General features: G+C 37.9%; 1 protein-coding gene across 4 annotated transcripts in view; it reads right to left on the reverse strand.

Moving 5' to 3' along the window:
• The window catches only part of SULF1 (sulfatase 1), a gene marked incomplete at its 5' end in the record, with an annotated part of 122,412 nt that overhangs the window by 86,754 nt on the left and 18,952 nt on the right, over positions 1-16,706 (reverse strand). For 3 of the 4 annotated variants that reach the window (XM_082044194.1, XM_082044195.1, XM_082044197.1), the window contains 2 exons: positions 11,215-11,312; positions 13,482-13,549. Of the gene's footprint in view, positions 1-11,214; positions 11,313-13,481; positions 13,550-15,989; positions 16,042-16,706 lie in introns of those variants that run through there. The other variant, XM_082044196.1, reaches the window with a different exon arrangement.

Raw genomic sequence — 16,706 nt, forward strand, 5'->3', positions numbered from 1 at the left:
GATTTAATTCTCAAAACGGCACTGTCTCTACATGAGGTAAATGTCTAAGCTCCCATGACAGTCAGAGGGGAATTCAGTCTGTACAGTTAGGGGAACCTGGAAGCTCTTTTGCTGTCCAGGTGCAGCTTTCCAAGCCCCACTGGCTGTATTGACTCAAATGCTTTTGTCTGTAACCGAAGATCAGATAGTCACTCACTAACACTACATCTGGGCCTCTGAATCCCACATAGTGGATCAGTTAATTGGTGTAATTTCTGAACTATTGCCTTATCCATTTTACTGAAAAAGATATTGAAAAGAACAAATTTGATAGAATTTTAGGATATAATCAACCTACTGTACGTACATGGACTAAAATCTGCCTGGAGATTCTTCTTCAAGTTGTACTTAAAGGTACAACCATTGTACAACTACAAAAGGTACAGAGAAAAGAGGAAGAGGATGAAAAAGTCACATCAGGGAGAGTTTCTTAAATTTTCCTGATTTCTCAGCTTGTGTCTGGGGAGACTACGAACGGCACAACAAAACAAGGCTAGAGATTATATCCATGTTTGTCTATATCTACCTACAGGCACACACACACACATATATGCACACTATTTTCCTTTTTTATATATGCCTTTGAAACTCAGTACACTTATTTCCTCATAAGGTTAGAGAAAGCATATTACTGTCCTATAATCTGCAGTTGGGAGGAAAAAAAGAAACTCATGTTCAGAGGCATCAATTGTAATCCTGAATTTTAACAATATAAGCCAATATAATACTGTTGCCTTTGGAAGACTGACACTGACACAAGACTTCCCTTGCAACACTAAAAATATTCTCTTACTGCTTTTCCTTATCCTTTAGGAAAGATGTGTTTGAGTACCCAGTGCTACTGTAAGGGGAAAGCCTGGTGCAATTTTGCCCTGTAATGCTTTTTTACTTTCTCCCAAAACCTAATATAACATCATAGTCAACAGTGCCCTGTTCTCCTTCCTCTGCTCAGCTGTGCTAAGTAAGCTAAGGAAGCTGTCCAGATCCCAGATTTTGCTGTGAAGAGTTTGGGGGCAAGTTATATTGCATTTTCAGACGATTTTTAGTTTCCTCTTCAGTCTGCCATTTTTACATCTTCCACAGGTTTCTACAGAGATAAAAAGGCAACAGGAAAGAGAATATAAAGGGGAAGGTTTGGGGAAGTGTTCAAAGTTAGGGGAACTTTGATAAGGAAAAATGTGATGAAAAGAAAGGGAGAAGGGAGGCAACAAAACAAATGGCACAGCTGTAAGAAAGGCATATCCATGTACAAGTCTGTGCTGATTAAGATAATCATGTTCAGTTAAACCCCTGCATGGACACCTCTGAGAACTGTGACACATATGCAAACAAATGAACAATCTCTAGCAATACTTGGGTCACTATAGCATGAACCAATGTGCTTTTCACAAGCATTTAACAAATCACATCAGTGCCCTTTCAGAGAAACTTAGGAGCTTAACTTCAGAAGAGCAATTAAAATAATCCATACCTATCGTGCTGCACAATTTAAGATACCTAAAGTTCCTTGGAGACCTAATGCTAGGTTTCTGGGTCTGCTCAGTTGTCACCCTGTCTTTGTTGCAATAATTGCCTAAGATCCTGCCTTTTAACTGAAACTGTTTGGGAGATGCAAAACAGGGATAATTCCCCAGAGGATCCCAATTTATCAGGCACACATTGGCCATAGAAAATTCATGGGATGTTGGGGATCCACCAGGAAACTGGAAGTCTGAGATTCAAACCCTCCTTCTTCCACTGACATTTTGAGCTCCAGCTCCAATCCCAGGAAAGTTCCTCTGTCACCAGGCAATGGTGGCAAAAGGTTCAGTCTACCTTTCCTAAGAAAGCTGCTCTGGGCAAGATCCGTACACTGGGGAGGAGGAGAAGGGGACACTCAGTTCTGTGGGCTAGATCATTTGATGTGTGGATGCAGTGCTGGCATTTTTGAGACCTTTCTGCTCTTTATCAAATGTTAATTTTGGGATAATATGTCTAGGAGCAAGCGCTGAGACTGAGGACAAGACTTCAGGCTCCAAGCATCTGGTTCCCAGAAAAGCCTGACTATAGCCCTGACCTAAGTTTCTGCATTTATGCAAGAGGCCCTTTGCCATCCTCTATAATCTGTTTCCATTATTTCCCCTTGATCAGATCCCAGTCTACGAGAAAATCTACTACACAGATAGTAGGTATCTGATAATACTTAGCAAATATTATTCCCAGAGGTTCATAAGCTTAACTCCCTTCATTGCTTCTTGCCTTTAAAGAGCAAAACTTTGAGCATTTCTCACCACTAAAATGTACAGGGGAAGCCATGAGTAGTCTGTGACTGTTCAGGAAATGTAAGACTCCCATCTAAGCGGCTTCATGCATTTTCTGATTCCCCATTAAAGACGACCCACAGAATTGTATAAATCTTAGTATAGTCATATGACTTTATTAATCACTGAAAAACTTAAGAAGGAGCCAGAAAAGCAGCACTCCAGCTCTGCTCCTGAGTTTCAGCTATTCCTTCCCTAGGACTGATGCATGCAAAGTTTCACAGAGGCCGTTGTTCTTAATAACTGCAGTTGTAAGGCTAGTTTGACCTACTGTACCTAAATATATTTAAACAAAAAATGTGCTCAAAACCCAATAAATATACAAATCATTCTTTCTATTTCTTTTTATGATCAAGAAGAAATTTGCTGCCTAGGTAAAGTCAGCTTCAAAATTGTTTGCTATTTAGCTAAAGGCATAAAAATTCCTTTGGGAGGTCTGAACTAAATGAAGCTATAGATTTCAGAGCTGGAGGTTTAATAATTCCCTCTGTTCAATGCTCAAAGGCACAGAGCTCTCTTGGGCAGAGGCTACAGTTTGCTGAATTCATTGAATGAATGCTAAAAAGACCCTGATCCACTCAAACACAGAAGCAACTTGTCATTACTTGCACTGTCAATACCTGAAAACATGTGACCTTTGCTGCTGGCAAAGTAACATCTTATAGCCCAGAGGTACATTAAATGAGCTTAACGTAGAAGTAGTTTGACACTAACATTAATCTAGGGCATGTGGACTTAGGAGAATCACAAATCTTCATTTATAGCTTGAAGCGGGTCAAACATCTCCCTTTATAGAAACAGCATTATTATTTAAAATAAACATCTCTAAGATATATACAAAATATTTTAATTAACTGGCTGCATTCTATCCTGCTTACCTTTTCTCTGCAGTTTTAGCAGCACATATTGTTCTGCTCATCACTAAACTCTTGTGTAGTTTGCTAACACCAAAACAACTCCACATCCCTGAAATAGTTGCAATTCATTGATGGGTGAAATGATCCCTCTTATTTTCTTCATACAGTGAAGTAACAGTGCTACTTGAAAATCTATTTCTTTATTATTATACCTTATAGAAAAGACATAAGTCTGCAGAAAGAAAAAAGAAAGTCATTGAAACATAAGGGCCAGAAACCTCTTATATTCTTATTTACACAGAAGGCAGACACATTTCAAGTTTGGATGTTAAAATGCTGATCTATACGCTGAAGTATATTGTTGCTATACAATATACTCATCAAGAATGCACACAGAAATGTCCCGAACTGAAAAGTTAGCTTACAAAGTGATAACTTCCTATTCAGCAGTCTTTGCTCAGTGAATAACAAACTTTGGAATTACTTCAACAGAAAAACAACAACAACAACAAACTATTTTAGTCTTTTTATTTTTCCATTTTCATCTCTTTCTGTCCAATAATGTTAAAAATTTAAACAGGACTATATGTTACCTTGTATATTAACTCAATAGTGAACTGTCAGATACAGTGGAGCAACTCCTCCAGAGGCAAATAACTTGTTCAGATGTTGTAATGCTGACAATATTATTAGTAACTGTACATAGGGCACCTCAAGTTTGTAGCTAGAAAATGTTTGCTAAAGGAAAATGTCTAATGTAGCCTGTATACCTTTAGTACTGGTGATTTGTAAGATAGGAGTTATGTTTGTGAAATTGCTTGCTGGACAGCACAAACTGTATAACTTCAATACATTCACTGATCATGAACAACAGAAGACATGGGAACCTCATAGTACTGGTCTTATGACAGAGCTGAACTTTCATAAAAATCACCACAAATTTTTCACAAGTCTGAAATCGCAATGATAACAGCTCTATGTTTGAACTGTTCTTGGAATGAGACAGATCCTCTCAGCTCTCTGTCATCACATATTTTTCCAAAAAACACATACAAGCATTTCTGTGCTGTCTATTCTAGTTAATAGACTTCAAGTTAACAGTTAGATCTTTATTGCTGTTGTATTTCAGCATTATGCTTCACCTCTGCATCACCTCCCTTTATTTTTATCTCAGCCCATGACCTATGTGTGATACAATAGGCAGACTAGAAGAAAAGTGTCTCAGCAGAGACCCAGCAGAAAGTTTTGGCACACCCAAGAATCAGACATGCATTTGGATGGTGGTACAATGGCACATGGTAGCAACTAGAAGGGAAATTGCAAGAAAAAGACAAAACCCACCACCATCACCCCAAACTGTCCTCAAAATACTTCCTTTTTTCAAATGGTTCAAAATTCATCATGATCCAGCTGAGCACCCTGATATGTAAATGTAATCTGCTATGTTTGTTCTGAGCATCACAGAATATAATTCTTATAGAATATTAAGTGTAACCTAAGCAGGAGGTCCTGCAAACACAGTTCACCACTTCCATGGCATCATGGCCTCTAGTTGGGACACAAATTTATTGAAATCACAACCTAAATTCAAAGTCCAAGTTTCCATAGAGAAACTGTGTACTTTTGTTGTCTTATGGTATTCTGTACGATTTCAATTGTTCTGAGTAGTGTTGAATATTCAGGAACACACAGTATATGTGATAGTTTAATTTGGTACTATTTAAACTATGAAAAGCTGTGGGGAAGGCCTCCTACCTAAAAGAAAAAGTTAATGTGTGCATAAGAATCTAAAAATATAGGTGAAGAATGTTTTTGTTTCAGTTACAATTACTGTGTCATCATAACTTTATTTGCTTTCAATTAGTTGCATGGTTGAACACTGTCACTCAGTCATGTCTCCAGCTATTTATAAATATAGAATTAATGGCTATAAAGGCCTGCTTTGTTAATCAGTTGTTATATTTTATTGCTTTAGTCATCTTAATTTACATCTCACAAGATTTCAAAATCTCATAGAAGCTCTGGACCTGATCACCGAAGGGTCTGAGAATGCTTTCAGTGGGAACCAGAATGGCCTTCAGCTTCCAGGATCAGTTCCTAGAGATAAACAGTGCCCACTGTGCGACACACAGCTGCTGAGCCGTGACACCTGGGATTTCTCTACGGCATTTAAGACCATCCCATTACTACATTATCCAAGCAGTCCGTAATCTTAAGTGTATCCATTTCCGCAGCTCTCATGTGAGATGGCTAAGCAATGTTTTCCCTGTGGCACTGACTGTAATGTTGTCAAAGTCTTCACTGGAGCAAGGATTTGAGACTAAGTTCCTCTAAATAACAGGTTAATCAACTAACTAGGGTACCAGCTTTCTCACTGCAGCATGGCACCAAAGGAGCTGAGAAGATGTGATGACTTACTTAGAGAATCTCTCATGTACCTCTCATCTCTACACACTCCTATATATTAAAAACTGCAAACCTGGCTGGAAACACATGCATTTTTCTTCCACATGATGAATAAAGTGTAAAACATGGTTGAATTTTTCCCCAGAAGTAATATCCTCACTCTAAACATTTCTTTAGGTGAGAGCCTGCACTTCATTAGTACATAATCTGGTTGCTTGTCAAGACCAAATCCCACCAGCCCCTCATGTGACACAGAAAACAGGACATTTTTCTTCCTTCTGGGAACAGATTGAGGAGGCAGTAAGGAAAATCATTATAACTTGAGGCAACAATGAGCAAAGAAATATTGTCTTAGATCTGCAAATGTGCAAGGCAACAACAAATGCTGGAAAGTTTTCCCATTAGTGTTTCTTGGCCCCAAATCAGTAATCTGCTTCATTGCTATGTCAATAGCACATATACATATATAAACAGACGTCCAACTGCTTTTCTCACTGCAAGTAGATTTAAGCAGTTGCAGATATGTCCTTTTTTTTCTAGATGACCAAAAAAGTCCTCTGTGAATAAATGTTAATCTTATCCATATACTTCACTCAAAAAGCATTTACAGTTTAAATATTACTGTATCTCACCACTGATGTCACATTAGGCAGTTGTGTTTGTATGGTTTTGCTTTAGCTGTTTCCTTTTGTCTTTCTGGTCTTAATACCTAAAGCCAGAAAATAGTTTTCTTTCTAAGTATTCTTTTTTTTTTTTTCCATTCCATGACTATATCATTATGATCTTAATGATTCTATAGGTCTACTTCCTGATGAAGATATTTTCCATTTTTTCAAGAAAAACAGTGAGATACTTCTGGATCAAGTTACTAGCAATAGAAATGTGGGGCTGAAAAAAAATCTCCATTCTTCTCAAGCATCCATCTGAACCGAAATGTTTCGAAAAGGTAATGGAAATGACAGACACAAATAATTTACAAAATTCACTTTAAAAAAACATATCTTACATGAAGTACAGGAAGTATTTTTATCAGAGTATACATGTCTTATTTTGATGCCCTTGCATAGTACCAATCCTGCACTAAGGCATGATGTTGTGGTTTAACTCCAGCTGGCAACTAAACACCACACAGCCGCTCATTCACTCCCCACTCCAGCAGGATGAGGAGAAAGAATCGGAAGGGTAAAAGTGAGAAAGCTCATGGGTTGAGATAAGAATAGTTTCATAGCTGAAATTAAACCAAACAAACAACAAAAAAACCCCACCAAACAACCTAAATCAAACCAAACCAAAACCAAACCAAATAAAATAAACAAAAGAACACACAAAAAACCCCCACCCTAGTGAAAAGGAAAATAAGAAAGAGAGAGAAATAAAACCCAAGAAAGAAAAACGATGGAAAGGAAAACAGTTGCATATCACCAACCAAACAGTGCCCAGCCAGGCCCTGAGCATTGGCCCCCTGGCCAACCTTCCCCCTCATTTGTTGCTGAGTATGATGTCATATGATGTGGAATATCCCTTCGGTCAGTTGGGATCAGTTGTCCCAACTGTGCCTCCTTCCAGCTTTTTGTGCACCCCCAGCCCACTGGTGGGGTGGTGTGAGAAGCAAAAAAGGTCTTGGCTCTGCGTGAGCTCTGCTCAGCAGTAACTAAAATATCCTTGCACTATCAACACTGTTTCCAACACAAATCCAAAACTTAGTCCCATACTGGCTACTATGAAGAAAATTAACTCTATTTCAGCCAAAACCAGCATACATAGTAATACAACTGACACTGGATAGGAAGTGACCTGTCTCTTAGAGGAAAATAACACCACCTATATATTGGAAAAGGTCCATCTATACTTCCAGAGACTGGGATTTTGAAAGCTTGATCTTGACATCTTAAGAATACACTTATACAAAAGCTCTTACCTTCAGTTTAGTGCAGGGTGGGTAGGAAGTTTTTTGGACCTATTTTTCTCTTGCCCATCTCCCTTTTCCTGAGCGCACACTCTGCACCATACCCACCAAACTGCTGGCCACCTGTTCCTCATTAAGGCACTCAATGAGGAGAAACATGCCGGTAAGAAAACCAATGAAGCAACCTAATCAGCAGCTGAGAACCCCTTCCACTAAGTAGCAGGAGGAAACGAAGAAAAACCTCATACTTCCTCTTTGGAGCTCTACTGGTGTGAACTAATTTAATAGGGATGAGCTGCCACAAAGGCGAACAACTGCTTGTTACTTCATAAGAGTGACATGTGGTAGGTTATGAATATACTAAAAGTGAATCCCAGAATCTTCACTTTCACAGCTTCTGGAGTTAAAACTCCAAGATCACAGACTTTATACTGTATTGACAGGCTGTAAAAAACTCCCTCTGGAACTTAATCAGTGGCATATATACAAAAAGATAGAAAAGGTTTATGTGTGAGAGGGTGACGGAAAAGAAAACCAAATGGAAAGGGCAGTTGTTTACAAAGTTAGATCAGAAATGTACTCTGGGCAAGAAAGTCACAAAATAAAGAGGAAATGAAAGGTCACAGTTGTGTCTGCTTGGAATATCTCATTTTATCACTATATCTATTGTAGTTAGAAGCTGTATTTAGGGGAAAAACCCTATTATCTTTCAGCTAATAATCCTCTTCTTCATAATCCTCTTTTCCAAACCAAGAAATTTGACAACATGAGAGTCAAAAAGAGTTGAGAATGAGTAAATTTTAATTGCAAAAGTGGAATATCCTAATGAGATGCAACTAAGGTCACTGATGGCAGAGATCACTTGGGAGGGATGTAGAAGCAAATAGTTCAGTACATACTTCTTAGCGGATAATCTTTGTGTCTGAACATGTATGTGTTTGCAACACAGAGATATACCTCCCTGTTAGAGGATTTTTCCCGTGGGACTTCCCTATTTTTGGTGGGTATTTCCTTGTGACCTTTTAGCAGGAGAGGCAGAAAAAGCCTCTAGACAAGGAGATGAAAAGTCTTGACAAGTTCCTGGCTGGAGAAAGGCTGCCTGACAACAAATTCAGCATGGCTTGGTTGCATCCTGTGTGGACAAATAATAATAATGAAATATCACGACACAGAAGAAGAAACCCTACAAAAATAATGTAATTCTGCTCTACACCTTCTAGCAGGGTGCTCAGCAATACCTTCTGCTGATAGACCAGTGACTGTGCCCTCAGTCTGCATACAGTAAAATGAAGGGTGATGTATTGAACTGTAAAAAATAGTTACTTGCACTTACTGCACGTCTCTGTTCCTCAGCTGCCCAAACTCTCCTGACAATCTATCTGTTGGGATTTTTCCAAGTTATTCTGTGAGACCCATCTGACCATTTACCCAGGTTTCATCCTGGGAGACACCACTGGTCAGCCCGGTACTCTTGATCTAGAGATCCCTCATGCAGATTCACAGTCTGAAGCCCTTTAAGCTGGAGTGAAATGCCATAATGCGAGCCTTTCTGGTTCTTGTTTCAAGATCATGCTCATTTCAGTTGAAGTGAAACAGGTTTTTCAAGCTCTTACACTTCTCAAAAATAAACTGGGATCCAAAAGCCTGTTAGGAAGTGGGACTGGAATATATGTGTGTGCAGTAATGAAACTGTATTTCTAAAAAACCTGACCCCAAAGGTTTTGTTGTATTCGACTTAATTAACTGAAGTTGGCTTTTGGAATGTCAGTGGATAATGTGCCAAGAAAGTCTTTGCACTGAGAGTGTCATTAATAGATTATATACATAAGAGACATGATTTTTAAGCTTCAGGTCAAAAAGTCACCTTTTCATTTTTCTTGGAACTTTCCAACTATTTTATCCATGGTGTAACTGACAACACTTTATTTCATAATAAATACTCTGAAGGCGTTCCTAATACTGACAAATATGTATTACATTTATGCATTCTTCAGAATTATAGTTTCATTGTATGAGATACCATGACCCTAAATCTATAGAGAAAAAGTATGTTTATAAATTTTTCTTGAGAAATGTCTCTACAACAGCACATGATGTAGTCAATGAAAAGCGAACCTCTAAAGTGTCAGGTTAGATAAACAATGTCCAAACTTTTGCTAAAATATATATATATATATATATATAAACCCTTTGGAGCTGCAAAAAAGTGTTTGGAAATCTTCCAATATAAAGTCCCTCATAAGACTGTGTTTCCTGCCTTTGGTAGACTGGGAACATCACCGAAATTATCACTTATTTCACTGGATAGAACTGGAAGGCATTGCAAATAGTAATCCAATTCACTGTCTTCAAAAAAAGCAAGATCACTTGTCTGAATCATGTCATTTCATAGCTTCCACTTCTGTGGAAATCTAAGACATGCATTTTCTTGGCCCTACTCTAGTTAACCTCTTTAAGAGCAACTTAGGAAAAATATAGATAAACCTGAGAATAATTTAGATAAAGTTGGGAGAGCTCATTAAGCTGGAACCGGAGATAATGTATAGGACAGCCTGGATATGCTGTCTGCAAGCAAACAATATGTGCTTTATATGGGACCAATAAACAGCCACACATCGGGAGGGAAAATAAAGCAGATTGAATAATTTCATATTCATTCTAATTGCTATAAAACGTTATCTGAAGATCTGGTAATTTAAATATACTGTAATTAACATAAACTATGAGCTAACATGTCAAATAGTAACTGGTTCCAAACAAAGTTCCATACAAAGGCTCGCATGTGAAATAAACTTGATGTATACCAGCTACCTTTCATTGCTAGTGATGTCTTAATTTTAAATCCAAATTTACCTCTGCCATATATATATCTGCTATTAAATCACATGCAATTGCAAATTGTTTAACCAGAAATATTTTATGTAAATGAGATGAAAGAATATAATATAGGTGAAGGGAAAAATTAATCTCAGAGCATTTCAAGCTTGCTGCTCTGTGGTCTGTCATGTGGCTTTATATTTTTATTTGTTAAGTTGAGACATATGATTTGATACTCAGCTGAGTGCCATAATTCCCACATCACAAGGTCACCACACAACTTGCTGTGACCTCATAATCCCACCTAAAAGTCAGCCAGGCCTTGAAAACACTAGTGCAGATCTTTTGGAATTGCTTTGGCAGAGTCACACAAAACAGCTTGCATAGTGCTTTTCTTTACCACAACCAGCTGCATACAGTGAGATTAGCTTCAAGTTATCATAATCCTCATGTTCACATAAACAAGGGAAAATTCCAGACCATTACTTTTTGCTTAATGTATATCTTTCCCTGCAGGAAAAGTGCACTTTTATCTTGACATTACTCAAGCCTGTAAAATATTCCTTTTCCTAAGCTCAAAAAAGGCGTACATTTTGTTCACAGGGTATTCAACAACCACAAAACATACAATTTCTGGATGCCTTAAAAAACAGAAAGTTAATAATAGCAAACCTTGGATTAGGCAGCTATCTGTGTAATCATTTACTGGCTCACTGACATGCTAAGGGTCCTTGGGTTAGTCTTGAGCCTTTAAAGTTTGGCAGGATAGAACCCCCAGAAGATTTACTACAGCTTAATTATTGACCTGACATAATACTTAGGTTATGTAGCACATGTTGATGGCTTGTTTGGTTTAATTAATTACTGAATAAGCATTTTAGTTTTGTACCTCTTGAGATTTCCTGCAGTTAAAGTGCCTTGGTTAATTTTCATAGCATTGGACAGAAGTCTGTGTGCCTTGCTCAGTGATTTTATTATAGGCAAAACCTGCAAAAAGGGGAAAACACATTAATACTCAGAGCTGCTTGAAATCACACATTCTATTTGTAACACAGGCTCTGTTCATACCGGATTTAGACTTTGTTCACAAAACTAAACTTATTAATTCCTTTTTACTTTGCTGAATCACCCTGCAGATCCAAGTTTATCCTTGTCTAATTACTTTGCTTAAAAGTCAGCAAGCTGCCATTGTTAAAATAATTGAAATGTTAGAGAGCATACATTAATTTTGAAAGATCCTGACTTCCTTGTGTCTTCTTTGTTATTAAAGTACGTATCAGTGTGTACCTGCTTTTAAGTGCCTTAATACAGCTGAGAAAATTTATGACAAATGTTCTTCCACGTGCAAACAAATAAATAGAGTGCTTTCCTTTTGTATTCTCTGTGGGAAAGCTCTATCAAATTTAACAGAAATGTATATCTTCAAGTTAAGTGTGGCCTTATTTTTTGTTGAAAAAAATGTTTACATCTCCAGCTTCAGATTCTAATGGGTGGTTCAAATAGCTTGATGGCCATCACTAAGTTCTGTAACTTGTCAGGATATTTTCTGAAAATATTTGTAACATTTTAATAAACCTTCAGTTTTGAAGAGACTTGCCTTGGCTTTCGTAATCATTCATCTGCTCTTTTCTAAAATGATGTAATATTAAAATAATTTCATAATTGGCACAAATTAGACCATTTTGGTTTTAGGCAACTGAAATGTAACTACCACAATCTACTATATTAATCTAAATTCCTCACTCACCTTCTTGCTTTGATAAGAACCAGTTCATATCTACTTTCTCCTTGTCTGGCCTGACCTGCTGTTAAGATGCAAGATCTCCTGAGTGACTCCACTCAGGAGAAATTTTCGTGATAGAAGAAGAGCTCTGTTTCATTTACGTTTGTGAATACAGGAAATATTTTGTTAACATGAGCTGTAGTTTCACATTCCCTTTGCCTCAACTAGTCACAAGCTTCTAACAGAAGAGACATAACCTTCCCCTCCTGTCCTGGTGGCGTGTCTCTCCAACGTGTGCCAGCATACATGCTCTTGATGTTGAGGGGAGCCAGGTGAAAGAACTAATCTGACCAAGTCTTAATCCTGACAGCCCAAAGCATGCCAGCAAGCAGTTTAGTTTTCAGATGTGTCAGCTCTGTCATCTGGCTCCCTGTGTTGTCACGACATTGCCAGTGCTGTCACAAGAAAGGAGCAGAACTGGGTGTCAGCACCCCAGCAGTCAACACATATATCATGCAACCCTCACCTCAGACACAGAGGGTGCTAAAACCACCAGACAGGGTTCTCCTGTATAAGCCAGCCCATCAGTTGAAAGATCCTCTCTCTAGGCTTGAGTTCCCTCTGTTGTGAAGTCTTTTTCTCTGTCAGTCTGTCTGCTCCCCTTCTTCAGGACCTCTGTCCATCTGGCACACCACCTTTCTAGAAGGGCCAGCCAAAGCCTGGCTGCCTAATGGTTTTGCACTCTTCAACAGCTCCAGGGTTTGACTTTGGTTTTGGAACAAGCGTGCTTTACTATTTCTTACAGCTATTTTACAAGGGCAGTGGCAAGGAAGTCTATCTGTTTTGAGGATAATGAATGCAGTTACATTCTTGATTTGAAAACTTCTGAAAGGTCAAACCCAGCCTTATTAGGAAATCTCTGGTGTCTTGCACAGACACTAGCAACAGAAACAATGAACACATATGGGGAGCATTATTTCATGCACAGCTGGGTACCTGGAACCAAAAAAAAAATCCCAAGAAAAATTAGGGCATTTATAGATTCCAGTGAATGGAGTGGAAGAAAAAAAAAAAAAAAAAAAAAGAATGAGCCCTTCCTTCAACAAACCCAAAATGGTGATAGTGTAAGTCAAGGAAACTAAAGTACATACACCCCTCATATGCTGCAACAAAATGAAATGTAACCTTTGCTTCTCTAATGCAGAACAGGTCAGTGCAGTGGCATATACAGTGCCTGGTAGTGGATTCCTTGTCTCAGTTAATTAGAAAGGACTGTGAATTTTAAATCAGTGGCTTTCAGGCGGCCAAGACTGTGAAGATCTGAATAATTTTATATAAAAAGCTGCCAGCATTTGGGAACTTAACAAATTACCTCCTAGTTATTATTATGCTATAAATCAGTACTTGCAATATTACAGTCCTCTAAATCTTACCTTTTTCTTATGCAAGAAAGAAATACGGTCATTATTTTTCCACTCTTCCTCAGTTCAGCTTTATTTTTCTGTAATAAATAAACCAAGAAGAAGTTATAACAATATCTAAGCAATCAATTTAATATTTTTTTAATCACTTGAGTTTATCTATATATTATTTATAAGAATATACCCCATTACAATAAGAAAGACATTGCATAGAACAGGGGTGTCAAACTCATTTTCACTGGTTGGCGGGGGGGCACATCAGCCTCACGGTTGCCTTTGAAGGGTCGAATGTAATTTTAGAACTGTATAAATGTAGGAGTAGTTACATAATATATAGATAAACTCAAGTGTAGGAGTAGTTACATTTACGTGGTCCTAAAATTAGATTCAGTCCTTTGAAGGCAACCGTGAGGCTGGTGTGGCCCCCAGTGAAAATGAGTTTGACTGCCCCGTCATAGACTAATGTTTTTTTGAGAAGTTCCGTATGCCTTAATGGCTCATTGCTTCTAATTTCAGCAGGGAAGGGTTACAGAAAAATACACTGCTACTGCAATTTTCCTTGTCATTTATCAACAATTTTCTTTCTTTTTTAATTCTTTTCTTGAGAAGGTCATGCCGATAGTGTACAGTATCTACAGAGGGCAGTAGCTCTCTAAAGCTGCTTCTGCAGGTGTAAAGCAGAAATTCATCCAAACTTATTTAGATTCCAGCCAGTAAGTTCAGTTGAACCTGATTCCTAACAAATCAAAAAACAAACCAAGGCGCTGTTAGGTTTTCAAGTTGGTAGTGGCTGTGAAAACCAATAGGTCTTCTGGGATTTCTCCTTGAAAAGTTAAGCCTAGAGTCTAGATTGAATACTCTTAATGTAGAACAAAAATACACAGGTATGGAGTAATTTGAGACGTGAAAAACAATGTTATTATTGTATTACCTAATACAAGGTTTTGGTTCTCTTTCTTCGAGAGATTGGTCCCTCCAGCTTTTAATAACTTATTTTTTGTTGATCAGATTCCAATTTTTTAGCAATGCTGTAATAGCTAGGATAAACAGACTGAAGGGTTCTTTGTGATTCTCACTAGCTACCATTGAACCTTTTTGCTCGCCATTAATGTCACATAAAGTTATGGGCAACTAATGAAGACTTATCTTTCTCTCTGGATACCCTCAGCACTCTTGAGCATGCATATCGCTTGGGCCAAGAGGCTAGGGATTAAAAAAAGCACTCTCACCATCAGTCACACTCAACACGACTAATCTGTCCCAATGGTCACATAAGGCCTCCACATCATAGGAGCCAGCAACACCCTACCAACATTCTGAGTGCAATAACTCCCAGGTGACCAGCGTTAGGGATGGGTGAGTACACCAGGCCCCTTCCCACAGGAGCTGGCTGAACATACAGTGGTGTTACATCAGTTTTTTCCCCCCAGAAAATCTGTAATATAATGAAAAGCCAAGAAGTCACAACTGACATGTTTTTTCCACTTACTGTATTAACTAGAGCAAGTCTCAAGCACATGATGCAATGAAAGATTAGCTATCAGGCACAGGATGAGAGCATGTAAAAATGATTAATCAAATTGTTCCACTTTGAAACATAAATGAAGTCCTACTATGTTTTGTTACAGTTACTTGTTGTAGTTGTGTGGAGGGGTGGGCTGTGATGCACAGGCCAGATTTTTAGCTTCAGTTACATGAGTCTAAATCCCACTGAAAGGATGACTGCATTTAAGTACCAAAGGATGGATTTTGGCCCTTAACTTGCTATAAAAAAAGATTTTTTTTTTCCTATTATTTTTGCTATGGGAAACAAATTGGGCAAAGAACTTTTGGAAGGAAAGTGTTTTCTAATGGCCACGAGTATAATAGCAAAGAAAATAAAGAAAATAATTTATCATGATGAAAATAAGTTAATGAAGAAAACAATTGTTAGAACAGCAATCAAACAGAGGCAAGATGCTTAAAAAAACATCCTCAAATCATCCCTGTTCACAATCACTAAGCTGACTGCATGTGTACAACAAAAGCTCTTTTTCCCCTGTTTAAAATATGTCCTTTCATTGTGAGAGATCCATGATTTTTTTTTACCTCTTCCTTCTTGCTCACCACTGTATTTAAGATGCTAGTTTCAAGTACGTGTGATAAAGCAAATCAGGAATCACCTAAAGCACCAACTGGAGTGAAACAATGGTTTTAGGAATCTCTTTATCTACACATACAAAAGGGTAAAATTATGGATGATGAAGCAGAGTGACAATGACATAAGCTATTGGATGATAGAGGGAAAAAATGAATCCAATAACACAGGAATTTTTCTGTTTATTTTAGTGGGCATTGAACAAGTCCATTATAGAGCAGAAAAAGACACTTGGAAATGGTAGTTACTATTGTCAAAGTTTCCAGATCCCTGTTTTCCACATTCATGAGCATAATACTTGCCAGTAGGTGCACAAATGAGTTCATTATGACTTAACATTAGAAAGGATGTTATACCATAATTTTATTCTATGGAAAAATGACCCATTATTTTCTTAAAATGCTGCTGTGTTTAAATAAATTGCAGGAGCATTTTCATTTTTCTTTTCTTTCTTTCTTTCTTTCTTTCTTTCTTTCTTTCTTTCTTTCTTTCTTTCTTTCTGTCTTTCTGTCTTTCTGTCTTTCTGTCTTTCTGTCTTTCTGTCTTTCTGTCTTTCTGTCTTTCTTTCTTTCTGTCTTTCTTCTTCAGGTTTCTCTGCACCATTTACTATCTCAATTCTGAATATAGCCTTAGTCAGGAGCCTTTCCACAACACATTTCCAACCTGTGGTACAGATAGAGACTTAACAGCATCCCACGATGAGAAAGGCTTACAGCATGCCATAATGCAAGATTAGTATTTACTGTTCTGCCTTTGAACAGCAGGTGTTTAGATACTGCTGCATGGCATATTATTTGGGAATTTTGGGGAATGTAGGTGTATGTGTGACAGTGAGAGAAATCCTTCCTATATAACACAGACAACCAATAATACATAGGAGCAGTATCTCCTGGATACTGCTGGACACATAGAAGCAGTATCTCCATTTGCAGGACTTTTTCCATACCTGGAACAAATTGATGATAAATATTTTTCCAAATCATTCCAGAAGTGGTAATACATAACTGTTGCCGTGTCCTGGGGCTGCAGTGATCTTATTTAAGCTCACAAAAGAAACACAGTCACAAAGCCTCCAAGGGAGACCCAAGGGACTGCAGAGA

This window comes from Streptopelia decaocto (assembly GCF_964273445.1).
Source record: "Streptopelia decaocto genome assembly, chromosome: 2".
In the NCBI taxonomy this organism is placed as follows: domain Eukaryota; kingdom Metazoa; phylum Chordata; class Aves; order Columbiformes; family Columbidae; genus Streptopelia; species Streptopelia decaocto.